The sequence below is a fragment of the Alexandromys fortis genome, unplaced genomic scaffold (genome assembly GCF_014885135.2).
Source record: "Alexandromys fortis isolate MF-2015 unplaced genomic scaffold, M_Fortis_MF-2015_v1.1 scaffold_13, whole genome shotgun sequence".
NCBI classification, from domain to species: Eukaryota; Metazoa; Chordata; class Mammalia; order Rodentia; family Cricetidae; genus Alexandromys; species Alexandromys fortis.
Window position 1 is genome coordinate 14,374,036 of NW_026067908.1, and position 24,492 is coordinate 14,398,527.

General features: G+C 39.4%; 1 pseudogene; it reads left to right on the plus strand.

The window, feature by feature from the left end:
* Positions 1–23,056: 23,056 nt before the first annotated feature.
* Positions 23,057–23,741, plus strand: LOC126498066 (AP-3 complex subunit sigma-1-like; annotated as a pseudogene).
* The last annotated feature ends 751 nt before the right edge of the window (positions 23,742–24,492 follow it).

Consider the following 24,492-nt stretch of genomic DNA (forward strand, 5'->3'; position numbering starts at 1 on the left):
TCCGATTTCTAGCTGAGCCAAGATGTGCAGTGAAGTGCATTCCATTCACCAGGCCAGCTTCTCCCCTGCTCAAGTTATTAGTGTTACAAGTGAGATGATCTTTTCCAAACAGCGGGGGAGCCATAATCCTTATGGAGCAGGATTCTAACACACACACACACACATACACTCACTGAACATACACACACACACCACCAGTTAGACATCTTTTGTTAAAGTTGTGAGAAAGGCTGCTTATAAATTTAATCACAGCCTGCACGGGGCTTATAAAGCATATTTTATTAAAGCAATGATCACCTCGGAGGCAGCAGGACGTACAGTGACCTCACTGAATCTCATTGGACGATCCAGTATCTTTAGGATGGTTTTTATAGGTATGCTAAGACATATGTTAAACCATCTTTCCAAAGTAGCTTGGGTTTAGGGCTAATCAGTGGGACCCTAGCTTATCGGGACAGGTGGCGTATCTTGCAAATAGCACAGGACTGAACTCACTCTGAAGGGGAGAGAAGCTCGTTTTCTTGTATTTTGATCTTCTTTGAAGACTGAGTATTTTAAGAAAAGTTTGGAGGGGATGTGGGAAGGCTGATTGTATGATAATGCGATGGGAAGGCCACTCTGAGAATTTGAGATCTTAAGCAATAAATGTCATTAGTGTGTGTTTGGTAACAGGTGATTGACACCATGCCAGGTGCGCAGGATTCCAAGGGGACAGCCACGCGGCTTGGCCTCCAGGTGCCCGCTAGTGCTCACTGAGGAAGCAGGCACCGGAGTAGGCATGTACTTTGCAGTTCAGTCAAACCAGAAAGAGTAAGTAGCCTTGGCTCTTGTGCACACATGACGTGATTCTGTGACTTCATATTTAAACTGGGGATGGTGTTGGCCAGTTACAGGGAGTGCTGTGAGGGCTAAATGAATTATTGCCTACGTAAAAGAACAAGAATACTCGGTACACATAGAACAGTCATTCAGCCTGATTGGTTTCTGTTTCCCCTAGGTATTAAGCCCCTAATTGGTTTCTTTTGTGAATGAGAGGCTGCCTTGTGACTTCTGGTGTGGATGGTTCTGTGACATGCTCTCCACTCAGCTACTCCCCCAGGGACATCCTAGACACTATCTTCCAGTTGAACTTTCCTCTTCTGGGAGGGAGAGGTTGTCTGTGCTTACTGTCCAGTCTGAAGGATCTTCTCAGGGGCGGGCTCCGGATTACACCTCAGAACAAGGCCTGTTGAGTCATATCCAGTCATTAATAACCAAGACCCTCACAAACGCTTTCCTGGTCAAGGATTTTTACAAAAATGAATTCTGTTGTTGAAACCAGAAATCACATAAAATCCACTTAAAGTGAGAAGCCGTGTAGAAAAACAAGGCTCTTCCTTTGCATGTTGTGAAAATGAGGCCTGGAACTGATGACTGCTGAGAGTCATGGACCAAATTAATGGCAAGCGTGGAGCTCCTTCCCAGGAAGGAAACAGAGAGATCAAGACTGTGGAAGCACCTAGGCAAGTTTATTGTAGGCGTTAGGATCAACACCTGTAGAGAGGTGAAGGGAAAGGGGTTGGGCGAGCAAGGCTTAGAAATTACTTGGCCATAGTAAAGGTCCAACAAAAGCCAGAAGCTGGGATGCTCTTACAGAGTTATTCCAAATGCAAACAAAGGGATTGGGATATTGTACTTATTGAGAGTGTGTCTCTAAATCCTAGGAGAAGGGAGAGCCTTCAGACTAGACAACAAGCCAAGAATCAAGGAGGAAGGGTCTGGGAGGGAGCTGCCATCTGGGGGAATGTCTGGATGTTTAGGCCTCAGGACCTCCCAGAACGGGAGATGTCTCCTGGCTTCCCCATTCTTGCAAAAGAGGTTCCCACTGGGCTCATTTGTATGACTCAGGAGCAGGTCTCCTCCTTCTCCACTTTTAACACAATCAATCCCTGAGCTCAGAAGGATCACCTCTCCTAGATACCACAGGGGGCAGGGAAGGATAGACAGAACAAGGAGAGCAGTGTTGGACATTTCCTGCCTTTCTAGTTGTCCAAAACAGGGGCTTTCACATTATAAATATATAAATTTTTATATATGGACCTTACAGTTTCTGGCTGGCTAGTGAGTCCCTGAGATCTGCCTAATTTCTGTCCCTGTGGTTGCAGGTGCCAGCTGCCATTCTGGGCTTTGAGGTGGGCCCTGAGGATTTGAACTCTGATCTTCATGTTTGTATGAAAATCACTTGACTCATTGAGTCGTTTTCCCAGCCCCTGAAGTATCATTTTTGACATAGGACTATGCTCACAAATGGTTAGATTAAGAACTATAAATTGTTATAGACCTATATACAATGGTCTTAATTTAGTAATTATATATAAGTGAGTATATATAATGTATGTATTTTCAAATGATGGTGAAAGAACATAAAGGCACACTTTATATAATGAAACACTGACTATAATGTCAGCCTCCAGACAGAAGGGGAATAATGGTGACTACCTTTACTTCTGTTTCTAGAATTTTAAAGCATTTATGTAATTGCATATAAACGAAGTATGAAAGGATTTGCCAAGATGTGTGAAATGCTTAGAACTTACTGATTTCATATTTTCTCCTCAGCTGTATCATTAAAGAAGTGGTTGTTGGGGAATATTACTTTAAGGTGTATTACTTTTGTTTATATTACATTTGTTTAACTCTGTGAAACTGAGTCTTTGCCTGTCTCAAACACCTGGTAGTCCTAATAAAGAGCTGAGTGACCTATAGTGAGGCAGGAGCAGGGATAGGCGGGACTGACAGACAGAGAGTATAAATAGAAGGAGAACAGAGGAAGAAGAAGAGCAAGAGACAAGAGGAGGAAGATATCAGGGACCTGCCACCCAGCCACCCAGCCACCCAGCCACCCAGCCACCCAGCCAGCCATGGAGTAAGAGTGAAAGTAAGATACACAGAAGTGAGAAAAGGAAAAAGCCCAAAGGCAAAAGGTAGTTGGGATAATTTAAGAACTGCTGGCAAGAAAGAAGCCAAGCTAAAGACGGGCATTTATAACTAAGAATAGTCCTTCGTATGTGATTTATTTGGGAACTGGGTGTCAGGCCCCCCAAAAGAGTAAAACAAACAACAATTGGTGCGCGCTTCCACTGCTGAATATACATGCCCATTGAAACATTATTCAAAGTGGTAAAAAAAAAAACAGAAAAAAAAACTATCCCATACAGTACAACCACATCCAAGCATAATGTGAAGCCATGAAAGAAAATGTTGTTTACAAATGGAAAATGCTTGTGTGGCAGCAGTGTGAAGAAAGCAGGATGCAAGACTGAACACTCAGAATGATCACAGTTCAGCAACAACCCAGCAATCTACTCATTAAAAGACAGAAAATATTCACGTCTTAATGGCTGTGTACATAACTGATGGGATTATATGTTTTTCTTTTCTGCTCTTATGCAATTTCAGAAGTTCTTTCAATGAAAGGCTGTTGTTCCTATGTGGGAAACAAGTAGATGTTAAGTCCTACTGAAGTTGTGGGTTGACTGTGGTTAGTCTAAGCTTTCTTCCACAACCCGTCATCACCTGTCGGTGGTCATGGCCTTGATGGTTGGATGGATGTTCTGGGTACCCCAGTTTGAGGACATATTTCTCCCCAAACCTATACTTCTATGTCAATGAAGTCATCCTTGATTAGACCAGGGGTTCCTGGTTTAGCCTGTACTGTCTGGCATCTGGGTCCCTCCTTAAATACTCAACAAAACACAAGCAGTTCGACTTTTATGATTTCCATTTACAGGAATCTAATAAATGAAGAATGATCTCACTATTTCAGAACCACTGGGTTAGATGACTGAGATCAAGCTTATTATCCTAGGAGTCATGAGCCCATGTGAAATTGTATAATTGTGTGTGTGTGTGTGTGTGTGTGTGTGTGTTCAAAATAGCTGGCAACAGTGAATGGTTTCTTTGATCTCCAGTTATGAGCCCAGCCTTTAACTGTAGAGCCGTCTCTCCTGCCTCAGTGAAAGGTTTCTGAATCCGTAACAAGCAAAAACAAATTCCAAGCTTGGTGTGCAGTGATTCCCAGGTGCTTTTGGCAGTGCCCACCTGTGCTGCATCACGTGACCTCACTGCAGCCTTGGTTTTGAGAGCACACTCTGCACTGCCGCTTGCTGTCATGCTGTGCTAAGCCTATGAATGCTGTTTGAAACACATAGCTCAGATGGGAGACTAGTTTGCATTATAAATTGCAGTGTTTGTACTGCCCATACAAAAATCTCTCCTCTTCTACAGTATTTTATTGTGTGTATGTGTGTGTGTGTGTGGGGGGGGGGAGAAGTATCTATTCCTCAGCATTCAAGATTAAATTAGTGTATATTTGTATTACATTGCTTTAGATTATTTGGTTTTAAAAATACTGTCTGATTTGCTGAGTTTTTTTTTTTTTTTTTTTTTTTTAAAAAAAGAAAAAGCATTCAGTGAGTTCATAAACTACATTTGCTGGGTAAGTAGACCTAGAAAGGCAAATGCTGTGTGTTCTTTCTTATGTGCAGTTTCTAGTTCCAGATCTTCAGATATGAGTCTAGAACATGGAATATCCACAGAAGCCGGGAAAGTATAAAAGGGCCATAGCCAGGCAGGGGGAGCTGAGGGGAGAATAGCAGGGGTGTCGGTGGTGTGAAGCAGGAAAGAGGAAAACGTGGGGTGGTCTGGTGAGCAAAAAAAGGTCAATACAGAAGGAGAAGGAGGAGGTGGGAGAAATAACACCAATGTTTTTTGATGATGCTTCAATGTCTTATTTTATATTAACCTATAACCATATAAGATACACACACACACACACACACACACACACAGACAGGTAGGAGGAGGTGGGAGAAATAACACCAAGGTTATTTGATAAAGCGTCAATATCTTATTTTATATTAACTTATAACCATATAAGATAACACACACAGGTATATTTATGCGTGTGTATGTATGTATATACCTTACAGGATGTTACACCATTGGGGCCAACAATGCTCCCCACAGGAAACAGACAAACAAAACCCCCAGGAACAGGCATTGGGCATCTCCCTTTGAATGACTGGTCAGGGTAATTCAAGAGACTCCCCAAACCATATGATCTACTGCTACTGCCCTTAGTTGCCTCTCAGAGATTGAAGCAAACCCCCCATTGCTGTTCCCATATACTGCACATCTAGGACACCATACTCAAATTGTTTGTGCTGGATCTGACCTGCAAGCCGCTTTCCTGTGGCCTAGTGTTGAAATAAGAGCGGCGGGGCTGCGTCCCCAACACCCCAGCCGCTTGCTAGCTCATGCCCGAAATAACAACACACAAACTGTATTCATTTAAAGAACTGCTTGGCCCATGAACTCTAGCCCTTACAGGCCAATTCTCGCACCTGGACTAGCCCATTTCTAATGATGTGTGTAAGCACCCCAAGGTGCGCTTACCGGGAAGAGTCTAGCCTCCATCCATCCTGGTGTCTCTGCTTCTGCGTCTGCCTCAGAGTGCAGAGCTATTGCGTCTACCTGGGAGGGCTGAGCATGGCGTCTCTGCTCCAGAGCGCAGAGCTGTCGGGTCTCTCCGGGAGCAGTGCAGAGTCTGACCTCACTTCCTCTTCTGCCCAGCATCCTATTCTGTTTACTCCTCCCACCAATGCTTTAAACTATCAGGGCCAAGCAGTTTCTTTTATTGCTCAGCCAATGAAATCAACAGATTGATAGGACACTCCCACATCAGCCTAGCTTCCAGGGTACCAGAAAATACTATGCAAGCTGCCAAGGCAAGAGTGAGGGTGGGAAGCAATTAATAGTCCTACCCAGATGTGATACCTACCAACCATGGCAATGACCAGAATTGTGGTGATATTTTGTTTGTGCTCTGACAAATAAAGCTTGCTTTAGGATCAGAGGGTCGAGTTAGCCACTAGTTAACCATAGCAGCCAGGCAGTGGTGGCACACACCTTTGGTCCTAGCACTAGGGATCTCATGCCTTTGGTCCCAGTTCTTGGGAGGCACACACCTTTAATCCTAGCACTGGGAGGGGGGGTGGAGGCAGGAGTGTAAGGCAGGTGGAGACAGAATCTCTGACCCATTCAGTCTGAGGGTTCATAGAGACAAGATTGCCCCCTTCAGTCTGAGGATTCGGTAGAGGTAAGAAGTCTCCCTAGTGGCTGGCTCCTTTACTTCTCTGATCTTTCAGCATCTACCCTGATACCTGACTCTTGGCTTTTATTATTAAGATCAATTAGAATTCACGATACACAGCATGGAGAGATAGCCATAAATGAACAAGAGAGCTAAGTGGCACTCGCATGTCGATGGTGACCAGTGAGTGTCTAATTGCACTTACGCCCATTCAACGGTTGGAAAACCATGCATGGTACTAGAAACCTATCCAGCTATACCTGGCTAGCTAGGTCGCAGCTCTTATGAGACGCTAGCCACTCTGCTAGACCAGCTCAGTTCCTGACTACGTTCTCAATCTTATCCCCACAGATAAATGTAACTGTCACCCTCTATCAACAAGCTTCTCTTTACAGGCTTGGAGACCATCACAGACATCCCCAGCCGGACACCAAGCAGATGTCACCAGATCCTGTGGAGCCCAGCCCCAGTGGATACATCTGTACCACCACTTCTGCATCTGTGGTTCTATAAACATCACAGAAGAGGGGATGGGAAAATGATCAGAACGAAAACACCAGGAAGTCTTCTCTGAAACAGTTTCTTCTAGAAAGGTCTGTGTAAACAAGGTCTGAACAACAGCAATATCAATAGACATGTAGACAGGTAAGGGGAAAAAAATCTCACAGGGTTACATCCCTGGATGAAGAACTACAGACGACTGATGGCTGCTGAGAATGGGGGAATTATGGTCTATCGGGAATAAGCCCCATAATTAGTTATTTAATACAAACACTGTCTCAGAAACCGTATATATATATATAAACCAAACAACAGAAGGACTCAGCAAGTTGTATTTATATAGTTGTGCGTATATACATGTAATAATAATAATGGAACAAGAAGAGACTACCAATTTGAGATTTGGGGGGAACTTGGGAGTAGCCAGAAGGAGAAAAGAGAAGGGGGAAAGTGATGTAATTATATTTTAATTAAAATATGTCAAAAATTACAAAGAAAAACATTCAATGAGTTTTGCCTGAGTCTCTCATAATTTCTGAAATGGATCTAAACACACTTCTGCTTTCTGTACTGTGTATTCATGCAGAATGGTGTTGTAAGAATTGATGATTATACAAATAAATATTGATTACTTGGATGAACATTCAAGATATTCTATATCCTGCAATATCCGGTAATCAGTCAAGATTCAGTTCTTTATGTGACTATTAACAAGCATGTCCAACTTATTAGTAAGCAACTTTGATTTAGTTTTTAATGAATGATGAAACTATATGTATATCAAATAATTGCTTTATGGTATTCTTTTTTTGTAATTTGTTACCAGTTAACATATACTTATTTTATATACCTGTTTATCAATGGTCATGTAAAAATTTCTCAGGTGTAAATTTCTCATGAGTGGAAAGTTTAAGAAACCTTGTTCTTGACTGTTTATATCTGGGTAATATTTTTTGTAGTATAGCTGCTATTTATTTCTCATTTAACAAGTTCTAAGTTTGTTTTTAATCATGATAAAAGAATACACAACTTTAAATTAACATTAAAGTTAAAACATTTTCAATTTATTTTTTGATTTATTCCTTGTCTCATTGCCTGTACAAGAGTAAATAATTTATTTACATGTATCTGAGAATTTCTCTGATTTTTACTTTCATTTTGTTTGAAATGGAAATGATGTTTGATATGAATTAAGCCTTATTTAATTTGTTAAAACCTGTTTTGTGATCTACCATTCTGTCTATACTGTAGAATGTCCCATTATAGTTGGGAACAGTGAGTTCTGTGTCTACTAGACAGAATATTCTTCATATGTGGGTTCAGTTTGTCCGACCCGTTTCTTCTTCTCAAGCTTATGGTCTACTTACTGAACTCTGTCTGAATGTCTTCTCTATTATTGACAGTGCATATTGTAATCTCTCACTGTTTCGTGTTGCTGTGGATTTCTCCAGTACTGTCAATGTTTGTTTCATAGATTTGGATGCTCTGAGTACAAATTCTAGCGAATTGGATGTTTTTTAAATTATTACTTATGTTCTTCTTTATATTTCATATCTTTTATTAATTTAAAGTATCTTTTCCTGGTGTGTGTACAACAGCCTCTGTTTCTGCTTTTATTATTATTTGTAAGACACATCATTAACTATATCTTACTTTTATTCTGTGCATGTCTTTAAATTTCAAGCATATCTTGCAGACAGCAAATAGTTGGATTTTTTTTTTTTTTTTTTTGTTTTCTATTTTATTTTCTTTTTTGTTTCAAGAAAAATTTATTCAGATCAACAGTTCTCAATCTATGGGTCATGACCCCATTAACAAACCCCACTCTCTAAAAATATGTACATTACGATTCACAACAGGAGCAAAATTACAGTTACAAAGTAGCAACGAAAATAATTTCATGGTTGCAGATATCACCACAACATGAGGAACTGAATTAAAGGGTTCAGGTGTTCTTATGACCAGGGGTTTAATCAATGTATTCAAAAGAATTTATTATAGAGGACTTATGAATGCCTTTTAGTAATTGTTTTCTGTGTGTCTTAGAGTTCTTGGGGGGTCTTTCTTTTCCTCTCTGTGTTTTTCTGACTTATTTTGCAGTGGAGTGTTGCAATCTGATTTTCCGCTATGCATAATCTACAGGTATTGTCTTTGTGTTTACCATAGAGTTTGCATAGCATAACTTGTATTTATAACTCTGACTTCAAGCTGACTGCAGCTAATCTTCAACAGCCCATACGATTTTTACGTTTTATTAATTGTTTCATTCTTTTGTGGATGCTTGCGATTGAGCCCAGACCTTGTTCTAATCAGTAAATGTTCTGACTCTGGGCCACATCTTCAGCCCTCTATCCCTACATGGTGCCATTAATATCACAAATTATATTTTTTAGAGCTATATTTATCTTTCATTTATGTCTGGCACCATAAATAAAATTAATCTACACCCTGTAAATTATGGTATTTTACTAGACTGTATTTGACTATGCATTTTCTTTTACCATTGAGATTTCTACCTTCATATGCTTTTGTAAGACACTTCATTATATTTTCATTTTAATTAAAAATTCTCTTTAGCACTTCTTGTTTTAATAAATGCAGTGGCAATGACTTCCCTCAATTCTTATTTATCTGGAAGGTATTTCTGCTTTATTTTTAGAGCAACTTTGGTCAGGTATAGTATTCTTGATTGACATTATTTTTCTTTAGCACTTGACTTTGTCTTTGCGTATGCCCCTGCCTGGCAAGATTGCAGTGAGAAACCCTTGATTGCCTTACCAAGTCTTCCTTATATATGATACGTCACTTTTACTGCAGAGCTTCCAAAGTCCCCTATCTCTGATTTTGACAACTTGAATATAATTTCTTTTAGTATGTGCATTTTTGGATTCATCTCCACTAGGGCCTTTTGGACATCTGGATGTCCATTTCCTTCCACAGGTTTGGGAATAGTTAGCCACATTTATTTAGACGATCTTGTATTATCTGCTTCCTTTCTGTTCTCTTTCTCTCATCTTTAGTTTTTATTTATTGCTTTAGCTCTGGGAGTTTAACCAGGAGTTCTAGCAAGCACTCTCCTTTCTTTCCTAACCTCTCTACTCTATGGGGTCCCCAAATTTCTGTAGGCTCTTTTCTTTTTTTATGTTCATTTTTATCACCCTTCTGACTGGATGTCAGTGACCCGTCTTTGTGTCTGTCGATTCCTTTTCGTGATGAAGTCACTAGTGCCCTTACTCTCTTGCGAATTTTCAATTCTATTGTTTCCTTTAGCTTTAAAATCACTGTTGATTATCTAATTTTTTTTCAAGAGAATGGATACTGCCATTCTGTTCATTAATATTTTTGTGAGTTGACTGAATATCTATAATACGGTTATTTTGAATTCTTGATTTGGTCATTCATTTAACTCCATTGCTTGCAGTCAGGTCTTAGATATTCATTTTGTTCCTCTGATTGGCCCATTCTTCCTCATTTTTATATGCCCTGTACCTTTGTATTTGGAGTTGTATATTTGAAAAAACACCTGTTTCTATATCTTTATTCCTCTCCATACAAGGAAAGACTTTTATGGTCATCTGAGGTGAAGATTCTGGAACCCTCTCAAGTTTCCCCAGGGATATATTTCCATCTTTGTTATATGTAAGCCTGTCAGAATTTTGCTGGTTTATTTTTAAGTTTGTAGTCTCCTTCTCCCTCTACTGTCTATCTGTAGTAGTACAAGTTTCACAGTACTAACCAATGTGCCTCTCCCTGGGGGCCCCAGGCCAACAAGGTACTATATCTCTATCAGGAACTTTTGTTGAGAAAGCCAGAAACCAGTCTCTGAAGCACGCTGAAGAGCTGGGATTTTTCTGAGGCATGTTCCATTCCTACCTTCCACTTCCAAAGCCACAGGCTGGCCTCTCACTCCCTATTGTGCTGGGCTGTGTGGCATTACAATGACACAGACTGCTGAGCTCACTTTTGTTCTCTGTAGCCCCTAGGCATGAAGACTGTGAAGTATGTGAGACAGAAATTAGTTCCTGGAGAGAAAAGACTTTGAGTGTAATTTCTACTTTTCTCTTTACCTTCCAAGAAACTGCAAATTGGGCTTTTGTCCTCAGGGATGTGGGTCCTGGGCTCCTGGGAAAGCGACATATTTGAAATAGAATTGCTTCTTTTACTGTTGTCTCTATAACCCTGTACCCTGTGTTTTACACCCTTCTTTCCTCCCTTCCTCCCTCTCTGCCTCCATCCCTTCCTTCCTTCCTTCCTTCCTTCCTTCCTTCCTTCCTTCCTTCCTCCCTCCCTCCCTCCCTCCCTCCCTCCCTCCCTCCCTCCCTTCCTTCCTTCCTTCCTTCCTTCCTTCCTTCCTTCCTCTGTTTCTTCCAAGACTGACCAGTATTGCTCAGGCTGCCCTTGAAATTCTGATCTTCCTACCTCAGCTTCCTAAGCAGCTGAGATTAAGGATGTGTATCACTGTGCCTGACTTACCATTCTCAATGTGACTATTCTTGACTTTGAACTTAAGGTATTGAAATTTCCCCACCGATTGCTGGGGCTCTCATAAATGCATTTCCCACTCATATGTGTTATATTTTAATCAACCTTTCTATGAGGGTAATGGGATTTGGTGTTTCTAATTCTGCCATCTTGCTGATATCATTCTCCTAAATCTCTTAAATAATGAGAGATGAAAGCATACTCCACACTCCTGTACAAAATACAAATTTTCCTTCCCTATATGCTGCTTGTTACCTCTTGACACCTCTTTTACAAAGATGTCATAACAAAGTACCTTACTCAGCATTGCTCACCCAGTGGCCTGGGTTGCTATGAATACATGTGGTATTACATTTTGTTCAAGGCTTTGCATTTTGGAGAGCCATGTATTTCATAAATATAAAAAATTGTAGACCACATGGGTGCCTCTTTTCTAATCAGGTTCTAGTGTTGAGAGCTGGCATATGCAACTGCCCTAGTCTGTTCTAACTGTCAACTTGACACAGACTAGTATCACCTGAGAAGGAAGTCTCAATTGTGGGATTGCAGAGATCAGGTGGGCTTGTTGCATTCTCTATCTCTCTCTCTGGGGGGGGCGGGTTTTAATTGTCAACTGATATAGGAGGGCCTAGCCCACTGTGGATGGCATCATTCCCTAAATCAGTGGTTCTCAACCTTCCTAAAGCTGTGACCCTTTTATATAGTTCCTCATGTTCTGATGACCCATAAAATATTTTTGTTGCTACTCTATAATTGTAATTTTGCTACATTTATGAATTGTAATGTACATATCTGTGTTTTCTTATGGTCTTAGGTGACCCTTGTGAAAGGGCCATTTGACCCCAAAGGAGTCAAAACCAACAGATTGAGAACCACTGCCCTAGGCAGATACGTGGTTGTGGGCTACATAAGAAGCTAGCTAAACACCGTTTGCTTTCAAGTTCATACTTTACTTCCTTCACTGTCTTTTGTTGTTGATGATCTATGGCTTGAAAGTATTAAAAGGAAGGAGAAGAAAGGAAAAGAAAAGAAAAATGCATTCCTCTCCTAAGAAGTTTTTGGTCTTGGGGCTTTGACCCAGCGATGGAATGATGGAACTATACAAGCAACTAAACATCTCTTCTCATGAACAATTCTTTGCAGACATCCAAAAAACCTTTTTAAAAATATTTACTTCTCTTACTGAATATATTTATCACTTGCATTAAAGATTTATGATTCACATAATTACAACATCAAAGATGGTCTCTACCTCAGAATGTGGGGGAACATTAGGCCAATAGAAGCCCTGAGATAAAGCAGAGGCAGATTAGTTACTTACCAAGTCTGTCTTTTTTAGAAGGCTTGAATATTGTAGATTTCTGATCAATAGGGAATTACTTTGTAGTGTGGAGAACCCTTTCATTGCTTTTGCTTTCTAGTTGATATGAAATACCCATCAATTTATGTCATATCTATTCTAGCAGTTAGAAAACACAGATGAAAAACACTTTGAAACATTCAAAAAATCATATTAATATTAAATTTGGGCAAAAGTATTAGTATTAGTAATTTATATATAAACAGTGATACCAGTCTTTTTTTTTTACCATATGAGTCAATATAAATAAGTGATAATTTGTACAATAAAATAAAATTGATCGGTAGCTTTTTAAAAATGGAAATACTATTAATACTTATTGTGTCATGTCACATAATTCTGTTACAGCATTTAAATATTGTATATGATATATACAAATCTTTACAAATATAATTTTAGTTTTATAATATGTATTTATTATTCTAATTGTTTCTGACTGATGATTGTGATTTCTTTAAAGTTAATAGAAACTTAGATGCTACAATGACTAAGAAATCACTGTAATGACAAATTACTATTGAATAAATAAAAGTCATGGGGTAATAATTTTAACTACCATTATCGAAATCTATGACTGTCCCGAAATGCAGAGAACAATTAACCAGGTCCCCAAACCAGTGGATACATCTTCAATGTAACTCCTACACTGAAGGCCCAGGGAACATTATTGAAGAAAGGGACAGAAAGATTGTCAGCGTCAGGGGCCATTATGTCTGCTGTGAAATCATGTTTATATACAATAGGGGAGTTGAACCAGTGAAATCTCAAAAATATTGTCCCCTAAACTAGACCCAAATAACAACACCAGGTGATAAGGCAGCATGGGTGGGGAAAATCTCACAAGGCCTTATTCTCAAATGAGAGCCAAAAGGAACTAATGGCTGCTGAGGGGATAAATCAGTGCCTTTAGGGAAAAGGCATCCCTGATAGTTTAACCAATCCCAGTGGTCATCCCTTAACAAACACACATCTGAGCAACACTAAATGGATCTAGTAGGTTTTATTTATATATACACATGTATACACACACCAATTTAGGAAGATGAGGTCATGGATTTGAGAGGAGTGTGTGTGTGTGTGTGTGTGTGTGTGTGTGTTTGTTTGTGTGTGTGTGTAACCCAGGAGGATTTGGATTCAGGAGAAAGGCATTGGAAAGATGTAAATATAGATTCATGTCCTGAGTTCATGTGTAACTTTTAGGGATTTGCCTGGCTAAGGGTGATGAGGGACTGAAGAAATGATAGGCCCACAGAGAAACACAGGAAAGCTGGGACTGGGTGGAATGGGCTCTCTGATGGAGAAACTGCCGCACCCTGAAGTTTCTTATATACAGTTGAAAACATAGGTGATGTTATTGCATACAGATAAAGAGGCAAGGTTATTATAGACAGCTAACAAGGAAGCAGATTCAGTCAATTTCTTTAGGAGACACTTCTTTGGTGGGCACTCTGTAGACCTTACACAGCCAGTGGGAGAAAGCTATGGTGGATTTTTTTTGCACACATTATCAATATTCATAAATAGACCTCCTTCTGAACTTCAGCCTGTGAGTACATCTGTGTGTGTGTGTGTGTGTGTGTTTTTGCCATTTTCTCATGAGTCTAAGGATATGGTCCCTGAAATGGACATGCTTATGTCAACAGCACACATTCACCAAGGACTCCATTCATTCAGGACTTCTTCCAGTCCCCACGCTCACAAATATCAAATCCTAAATCAAATTAAAACAAAATAAAACAAAAAACCTTAAAATTTAAAAGATTTGCCCAAATGTAGGAAAGAAAAGGGAACTTTTCAGATAGGTTATAATATTTATATCTTTAGCACACGAGTAATATAAACTGCCAATTGTAGAACACATTCGCAATTATAATGTGAAATCCTATTATCTTACAATCAATGGGGAAAAGCTATGGATTGAGAAACAGCGGTATGTGGGAGGATTTGGAGGGAAGAAAGGGAATTTGGAAATAGTGTAATTATACTCAAAAAAATAAAAAGAAAAAACCAAAATTCTGTTATTTTTGAAATCTTGCTTACTCCATTTACATAAAAACACCATTACATATATTTTCAGATTTTTGTTTCCATCAAAGTCTATTTGTCAATATATGAATATAGAATAAATAACACGTATCTTTTTATGTGATGTGAGCCTTCCCTCATCACTCACATGCTGTGTGAGACTCTGTTAGCTCCTTGCCAGGACTCCTGGCATGGTCAGGGTGGTGGAAATGGTTGTGCTCTGCCAGTCAACACTCCCTGCTCTGTGGGGTCACTTGGAATAAAAAGTGGCTCTTGACAACCCTGCTGGTCTCCTCTGTGTAGTTGTTTGAGGAATGTGCTAGATTATTGTCAAACCAGGGGGGAAAGAAATATGGCTGAAGGTCCTCTGCAACATCGTCTGGCTGTGGGGACTTTGTTTTCAGTTCTTCTTGCTTCTTTGGTTGCTAAGTGGCTGCTATCTTCTGAGTGTCTCCACACATATTGCAGAATGGCCCATTAGGCCAGTCTGAATATAGGTTCATCACTGATTAAAACATTGCATTTGGGAGAATTTGATAATTTTTGAAATAAGTTCAGATATTGCAATTGTTGAAAGGATCTTTCTTCGTTGTTCAATGAAAATCAACTCAAAATTGATCAAAGACTTAAGGATAAGACCTAAAATTATGAGGCAGGTAGAAAGAAACATTTGGGAAGGCTTCAGGACAGTGCACGGTCAAGATTTCTTGGAAAAGATCCAAAAACACACAAAACCAAATGCAGGTAAAAGGGTTACACTTAAATAAAAAGCTTTTGCCAAGCGAACAACATAGTATAAACACAATCTACAAATGAAGGAAAAATAGCTTGCGCATTGTGAATCTGACAAGAACCAGACATCCAGAATTTATACAGAACTCTCAAAACTCAAGAGCAAAAACTAAACAATAAGATTGTAAAAAATAGGCAGATCTACAATAGACAAAGAAGATATACAAATAGTCAACGTGCACATGAAAACATGCTCAAAATCACAAATTAAAACTGCCATGGCATCCCACTTTAGTTCAATGAGAATGGTTATCAAGAGGACGGAAGAGAGTAAGAGCCTAGCAAAGGTGTGGAGAGAAGTGAGCCGTCACACACTGCTGCTAGGAAGGCAAGTCCATATAGGAGCCCTTCATTGAAAACCAATAGTTATAATCTTTAACTGTGATTTTAAATTATTCTATATTTAAATAACTTTTAAATTTTATTATTTTCTTTTTTATTTATTATTTATATTTCATTAACATGTATTAGTTGTAGGAAACAAAACATAATAGTTCCAAGAGTAACTTGGAGTTTTGATCTCGTTGTTTGTAAATAAATGTATACTTTTTCTTCATAATGATTCTTAAAAATATGAAGAGATTGTTAAAACTTTCTTGGTCAAAAGCTGCCTCTCTTGGATAGCCATGCTACAATCCACAGGCTCAAAGAAGCTAGGTGACAAGGAGGACCCAAGAAGGAACAATACAGATCTTCCAGGGAAAGGAAAACAGAAGAGATCTCCTTGGTGGACTAGGGGCAGGAGGAGATGGAACATGAGGAATTGGTTGGAGGGTGGATGGAGGGGGAAGAGTATTGTAAGAGATGACTGGAAAGAGGAGGCGTTTTGGAGTCAGGCAGAGACCTGGGCGAGGGAAACTCCTTGGAATCTACAAGGATGACCCCAGCTAGGACTGTGAACAATGGTGTATGTTTAGCCTGAATTGGCCTTCCCTGTGCCCAGGCAGGACTTCTTTTGACCTACAGTCTATCCTGTGTATGGGAAGTGTGGGAGATTGTCGACTACTCCAGTTGTCACCAGAGAGTCTTCACCCAGTCATTGATGGAAACAGTTAAAAGAGACCACAGCCAAACATTGGATTGACCTGAGGGAATCCTGCCAAATAGAGGGAGGAAGGATTCTATAAGTCGATGGGATCAGGGTCATCACAAGGGAAACCACAGAAACAACTAACCTGGGCTTAAGAAGTTCACCAAGTCTGAACTGACAACCCTGAAGCCTGTATGGAACAATGGTGTGGGAAGTCCTTTTGTATATGTGTTGCTTTAATTGGTTAATGAATAAAAAAGCTCCTTTCGGCCAATGGCTCGACAGAATATAGCCAGGCTGGAAAAGAGATATAGAGAGAGAGTAGGCAGAGTCTGAGAAAAACTACATAGCTGCCACCAGGGACAGATGCTTCTGCTGGAGTGTGCTGAAAATTTGCCGGTAGGCCACAACCTCGTGCTGATGCACAGATTAATGGAGATGGCTTAGTTTAGGAGATAAGAGCTAGCTAGCAATATGTCTAAACTATTGGCCAAACAGTATTGCAGACAATATAGCTTCTGAGTGATTATTTCTGGTCTAAGTGCCTGGGAACGAATTAGCAGGCTCCCCCAACAGGGCCTACCTAGGCCCTTAACGTGTGTAACAGTTGTGTAGCTTGGTCTATTGGTGAGACTCTTAGTAGTGGAAGCAGGTGCTGTTCCTAACATTTTGACTGGCTTTTGCTAACCTATCCCTCATACTGGGTTGGCTTGCCCAGCCTAAATACAAAGGAAGGAGCTTAGTCCTATCTTAACTTGATATGCCACACTTCATTGATACCCATGGGAAGCCTGCTTCTTTCTGAACAGAAACAGAAGAGAAGTGGATGAGTGGAGAGGGGAGGGGAGGTAGAGGAGAGATTGGGAGGAGAGGAAGGGGAAGAAAATTGGTTGGGAAGTAAAATAAATAAATAAGTTTACTTAATAAAAAAGCAGTCTTTATTTTAAACATAAAATTCTGATAATGATTCTGTATTATAGCTTGTGAAAATATTTGTTTTCTGTATTCCAATTTTATAATCATCTCTAACATAAACATTTTAAAAAACATAATCACATATTATGAAAACTGTGTTTTATAAACAAAGCCCGTATTCCCATAAAACATTGTGGAAGAAGACACTTCTGAAAGTTGTCTCCTGACATCATGATCCATGCCCCATCAAGGGGGTTTACAAATCACTCAGCCTATTGTGCAACAAGAAATTCTGATTTACTTGGTCTGCCTTAGAGTAAGAAACTTTTGTTATTGGCATGGGTCTGACTATTACAGTAACCAAGAGAGCTTGGATAATGCCTGTACTTTAGACCACATGTTTTATGTAACGTATTTTATTTGCAAAGAGAACCACTGTTCAAGGCAATATCCTGCTTGCTCTTTCCATCCTGCAGCAAGACTCACTGCTTAGCCTTCTATGCAGAAGACTCTAGAGCATGCAGAATTGAATGATATTGCTTAAGGTTTGTAAAGCATTATCTCTCAAGCATAGTGACTTGAAATTTGGCTGTAAAAACTGTGGACATATTGGGATCCTTCTTAAAGTGATACCCTCTGCTTTGCACTGGTAGACTGTGGTGGTAGGAACAATGGTTTTAATCCTGAATCCTTGTTATGTATGGGTGTCTAAAGAGTTGACAAAGAAAAAAAAAACACATACAAAGGAAACCCCTCCGTTATGGTTGTACTTCATCTAAGTGTGGTGCATGAGAATCTCAGGAGATGGACGGTATCTGCAGTCTTTAAAAAAAAAAAAAGCCTGCTACTTTAAGAGTAGTTAGAATCGGGAACAATTGGTTTAAAGAGAAGGGTCAGCTCTTGATTTCCAGTTGCTGTTGTCCATTTGTCTGGTTCCATTGGCTCCTCAGTGTCTGGTGTCTTTCCCAGTCTCTAACTCATACTGTGTGGCTCCCATCAATGCACATGCCTTGCTCTTCCACACTCCACAGGAATAGCCTTGGCACTCAGTGAATGAGTCTCTTGCTTGCAAAATCTCTCTTGTTGCTCCAGCTTTCAGTGGGTGCCTTCTCTGTATCTTCCTCCCAGTGTGTGTGTGTGTGTGTGTGTGTGTGTGTGTGTGTGTGTGTGAGAGAGAGAGAGAGAGAGAGAGAGAGAGAGAGAGAGAGAGAGAATGTGTGTGTGTGTGTGTGTTCTTTTCTGTAAGGGAAATGCCTGCCTACGGAAGGGTTTTGAAATTTCATGCCTCCGCTGTTAATTGAGCTTTTGCTGAAGAAGTCAAAGATTCTCTTTGTGGAGGGGATGAAGACACCGAGTAACCAAAGCTCCCCTTCTCCATTGTCTGCTTTCCATTTGGGACATCTCCAGAGTGTAGATGACAGGCAGACTCTTGGTGAGGGATCGCTAGAGGTAGATTTTCTATTTTATTGTCTTCTTCTACCCTTGGACTGTGGGTAAGGAGGTGTTCAATGGGGCAAAAAGTTTCTCATTCTGTTAAATATCCTCTTGGGTTTGGGAAACAGCAAGACTTGAAAGAATTCATAACTTGCAAATAGCACTGTTTCCTAGTCCTTCTTTGGCATAATTTAAGTATTTCTTAATGCTTTCCTTCTTGAGAAATGAATTTTAGTTATAGTGAAAGGTTCATCTTAGCCATTTTCTTATGGTCGGCCATCCATCATCTTCACTTGTTGAGAACATTGTTTGCCAAGGCCCATGTGGGTCCTGCGAAAACCCTGAAGATTCTCTGTGCTGCCTTAGTGTGTGCAATTTCCAGTCAGGGTTTACACAGCCACAGAACTGAGGTCCCTTACAAAGTTTACCTCCACTTTACCTTAGATTCATTTCCATTTATTAGAGGAACCTCTTAGAAAATAGTGAATGCTAAACATGTTTTGAAAAATGATTCTTTTACCTTAAAAACAAAAAACAAAAAATCCCACCCCTTCCAAAAATCCCCAAACTTGAAATCTCTGTAAATCTTTATGTCTGCAAGGTAAACAAATCCATATTCATGCAAACACAGATCTGTTTTTATAAATATAATGCAAATGCACACATGATGTGTGTATCTAATGCATATGCAGACCCTGTAACATGTCCATTTCAATGCTAAATATTTAAATTTTCCTTAAAGATGCCAACAAGTTGCTAATTTGTGGCGATAGTAATCTCATTCTGCTCTACGACCAAGTATAGCCGGTATATAATTTCCAGTTCTGATATTGGAGTCTCAAGTTAGGAACTAGATAATTACTGTGTAATTATGGGGCTTTGGGTAGCGATGCACACGGACCGTGGTTGGAGGAGCACTCGATTCATTTGGTATACTTATAAATTATTCACCCGTTCTGCTGGAGTTCTTGAATTTGCATTCATATATTTTAATACTGTTTCATTGTATGAGCATTTGCCCTTGGCTGAGAAATAATAGAGTCTAATGAAAACAAAACGAAGTCATTGGCCTTTGCTTTACAATGTTGCTGAGAAGTTGAATCTTATTTTAAAACCACCACCTCTGATATCCAGAGCTCTTGGTCACCTATTCATTTCCTTTGGCTTTTGGAAGCCGATCATTTATTTTGTCGCTGTTGTTCCGAGGCTATGTTGGGCACACAGAGCTCTATGAAAGTGGTAGAAGGGATATGCACAGAGATCTATTGAAATATATGCAAAGCAAATGGTACCCAGCTTGTGATTCGGTCACCTGCACAGAGTGCATTGGCAATCCTGCCTCTTCATTACCCTCTCTACCTGTAGTGAACCATTATTCCTCTATGGCTCGCTGCCCTGGTGGGAATGTCAGCCAAGTGCTGTGCCAGCTGCAGCTAGAAAATAAGGAGGTAGCCCTGCTGATACATTTTAGCATCCCTTTTGAGAATCCAGATTATGAGTGAGATGGCAGAGGCATGGAAGACAAGCCGATTCATCAGGAGGCGGTGCTATTGGGGATTGCCCAACTGGATTTTCCTAAAAGGCTACACTTTTAATTATTTCCAAAGTTGTAGTCTTAGTTTTTTCTCTAGAGTCTATGTTTTTAAATTGTTTTACATATATTCACCCCCAAGGGAGATGAAACCTTAGTTTGATATGATATTTACAGTATAAAAACCCTCACCAGCATTTTGAACTTGAGTTAAACATAGATTATTTTTTTTTTAAATCTCCAACATACTCAAGAGAACATTTAACTCACACTTGATTTTTCAGACAAAGGGAAAGGCCCTGAAGGTTTGCTAACTTGTTCAAGGTGATAGTGATACTCAGTGACAGAGAGGAAGAGAGACAAATTTTGTCAAATTAGATCCATAGATTCTAAAGCTCTAAGAAGACTAGACTGAGAACTTAGTCTGTTTACCTAATTTAGAGACACAACGTTAGCATCCTAGGGATGAATTGAGACTGCACACTTCTGTGATTTATAGGTACAGGCAGTTTTGAATTATGGGCCAAGCTATTCCAGCTTGTCTTCAGAATATTCTCTCCTAAACTGAGTCCACATGGATCTAGTGAGATTGACCCCATCTCCAGGGATGATACTTAAAATAGATTTGGCCAATCAAAGCACCCGATTTCCCTGACCACGGTCAGTAGTGGAGATAAGAAAAAAAGATATACTATGAAATCTGAAGTATAGAACACTGAAGTTTTATCAGAACCAAGTGGGAAAAAATTCTCCTCTCATTGTTTTATAAATTAGTGTCCCACCAGAAAAGATGACACACTCAAATTTGAGATGTAAAGGAACTCATCTTAGAGTTTTTGTTCAAAAGGACTATATGAGATAATTCAATGCCCTACAGAGATTAAAAGGGAAGAGGAGCTGTCACTCTCTGGCTATCACCAGTAGTCAGATTAAGAGTCATGCAGGAAGGCCACCTTTGGGATAATAGGCAGATAGCTCAAAGTGACCTTGTAGAGAGCCAACCAGATCAATGGACAGCTTGGCCTCATTTTCCTTTCCCTCTCCTTCTCCTTTGGCTTGTTTTTGACCAAACACAGCCAAGAGCTAGAAGACACGGAGATCTCTTAATGTAGACCATTAAAGACAGCCTCCTAGGGTTTGGAACAGGATGAATAGGCTATGGAATGCACAGAAAGGACAAAGCAGGATTACCAGTTTAATTTGAGATGCTAATTTATCAGGCTGCATTTCTGTGGCTACCTCGCTTTTGTGTGGGGAATCAATGACTGATACAAGTTCCAAAGAGTATAATTACTAGATGTGAGTACAGCAACTCATGTCATCTAGTAAGTGGTAGGATTTTCTTGATCAAAAGATCACGAGCTGGGTCCTGTCCATGGACCAATAAACATCATTCATGTGTAAAACAGTTAAAGTTGAGATTAAATCACTTGCAACCTATACACAGAGATGTCACGACCACTAGAAACATTAAAAAGGCTTGGGGGCCATGCCAATTCCCATTGGGAAACATTGTTTAAATTTTCATCCATCCTGGGACTGAATTCCTTGGCTGTCAGTTTTGCTGAGACAATCTGAGGAACAAGGAATTTGGATTCACCCGCAAGCAGTCTTTTCTGTCTCACACAAAAGATGGAAAGACTGATAGAAAGTCCTTCCTTAAACGAGTGAAAATCTATGTGCGACAGTGTTGCCAAATTCCTCAAAATTATTATTTTTAGAGACTTGAGAAGAAAAAGAAAACAATTGAAATTTCTTGGAATTCTCAGAATCTTAGGTTACTTCCAGTATTATTTTTTGTTCTGATTTCTGTGGTAATTTAAAAGTATTAGTAAAATAATATTGATTTTTTTCCCCTTTTTTTGAGACAGAGTTTCTTTGTGTAGCTTTGGTTGTCCTGGAACTCCCTCTGTAGAGCAGGCTGTCCTTGAACTCAGGGATCTGCCTACTTCTGCCTCCCAAATGCTGGGGGATTAAAGGTGTAAGCCACCACCGCCCCGCTACAAACATTGATTTTTAAGATTGTGTGAAAATACAAAGTCTCTTCTAAATATTTGAATACCCAGAACCATTAAAAGTGACCAGGTAATTGAAATGTCACAGCATTAATAACTTCCTACAAGGATAGTGGCACCACACTAATTTATGTGTCATAATCACAATTGCAGGAAATTGTTTTGCTACCAAATTTTTATTCCTTGATATGTCTATTATATAATTTGTATGAAGTTTATATAATATGCATATTAAGTTGTTCAACGCCTATTTTATACCCACACTACACACATATATATGACTCACAATTAGTAGCAGAAATGGTCACAGACTAGCTTCTAAAATAACTTTAGCTATAAACAAGATTGCTAGACTGCAATGTATCTGCAATGTGTTTCTTCAATAGTCTCAGAAATGTAGGTATCTTTTCTGCATTCCCATTCAACTTAACCCCAGAAAGTTCCTTTGAGTCATAAAACCTCTCGGTTGATGGTTGAGCTTTAATTTTTATACGAGGCTCATAATGGCTCTTTCTTACTTCTCTATTTTATTTACTGGTTTCCTTGGGATTTAGAATTTGGGCTTCTGTTAGTTATATGCCATATTAAAATTAGTTTTATCTTATTTGTTATTGGTCTCTTTAAGTTGTTGGTCTTGTCTTGGTTTAACTTTGGTGATTTGGCGGAGTCTGGACACATCCATTTAAAAATATTTTCAAATTTAATGGAGTATACATTAGAGTAGCACGTGTGGGAGGGGGCGGATGAAGAAGCAGTGGCAGCAAGCTCCCAGAGGTGAGGCTTGCACGCCCGCCCCCGCCCAGGATCCCAGCACCCACTGGGTTGGTCCAGCCCAGCCATGATCAAGGCCATCCTCATCTTCAATAACCATGAGTAACCGAGGCTCTCCAAGTTCTCCCAGCCCTATAGTGAAGATCAACACAACAGCAGATCATCAGGAAGCCTTTTCATATGGTGTCTAAGCGAGATGAGAACGTTTGTAATTTCCTAGAAGGGTTATTAATCAGAGGCTTTGACAACAAACTGATTCATAGACATTATGCAACGCTATATTTTGTCTTCTGTGTGGATTTCTCAGAAAGTGAACTTGGCATTTTAGACCTAATTCAAGTATTTGTGGAAACATTAGATAAACATTAGAGCTAGTTCCAGGACAGGAACCAAAAAGCTATGGAGAAACCCTGTCTTGAAAAACAAACAAACAAACAAACAAAAAAAAAAACAAAAAAAAAAAAAGAAAAGAAGGAAGGAAAGAAGAAAGAAAGAAAGAAAATGCCTGTGAACTAGATTTAATATTCCATGTAGACAAGGGTCACACAATTCTTGCAGAAATAGTGATGGGGGAATGGTATTGGAGACCAATGTGAATGAGATTGTTACACAAATTAATGCACAAAATAAACAGAAGAGATCTGAGGTAGGCTTATCAGTTGTAAAGAATATGAACCTTCCTGAGATTCCCAAGAAATATTAACATTGGTGGCATCAGTATAAAAGTGCTAAACCTGTCCTCTTTTAAATAAAATATTCAATAGGATACTCCCAGAGGGAAAGTCATCTAACTTTACCATGCAGTTGTTTACCAAAAATAGAGGAGGAGAGTCTTAACTTTGCTCTTGGATTTAAGTTAAGGTACTGTATAGAAGTGGCATAAAATCAGTATGGAAGTTCAATGTTGCTTTTTTGCTCAGTGATTTTAAAGAAATTGAGTAGTTCCAGTGTGATTTTTTTCTTTTCTAAATTGCATTCCTATGCCCACATAACAGCATGCCTCTATAGACTGGCTATTACAGTATTTCGAAAAGTGAGATGTTTCTTTAATCATGTACAACCCAAAATGTTGATGTTTTGTATGGATCACAAGTGCAGCATTCTCTAATTTTTTCTGCTGTTTGTCACAATTGTTATTTAAAGAACCAAGTATGTATTGCATGAAAACATGACCTTTCCTTTAATTTAAATAAACTCCAAGGTAGCTGGACTTCTAAAGTACCTTTCTGTTTTGCTTGGTATCTAATTTAACAATTGTTTTTACAACTTTATGACTCAACAAAGTAAATAAAAGTACCACTGTTAAAAAATAAGTTCTTGGAATGTACCGCTATAATACTATGAATTTCTTTGGCATCTGTTGTGATATTTCCCTGCTAGTTTTTGATTCTAATTGTTTGGATCTTCTCTTTCTTTTAGCTAGTTGGGGGGTTAAGGGTCTGTCAATCTTGTTTATATTATCAAAGAGCCAGATTTGTTGATTCTTTGTATCATTTTCTTTGT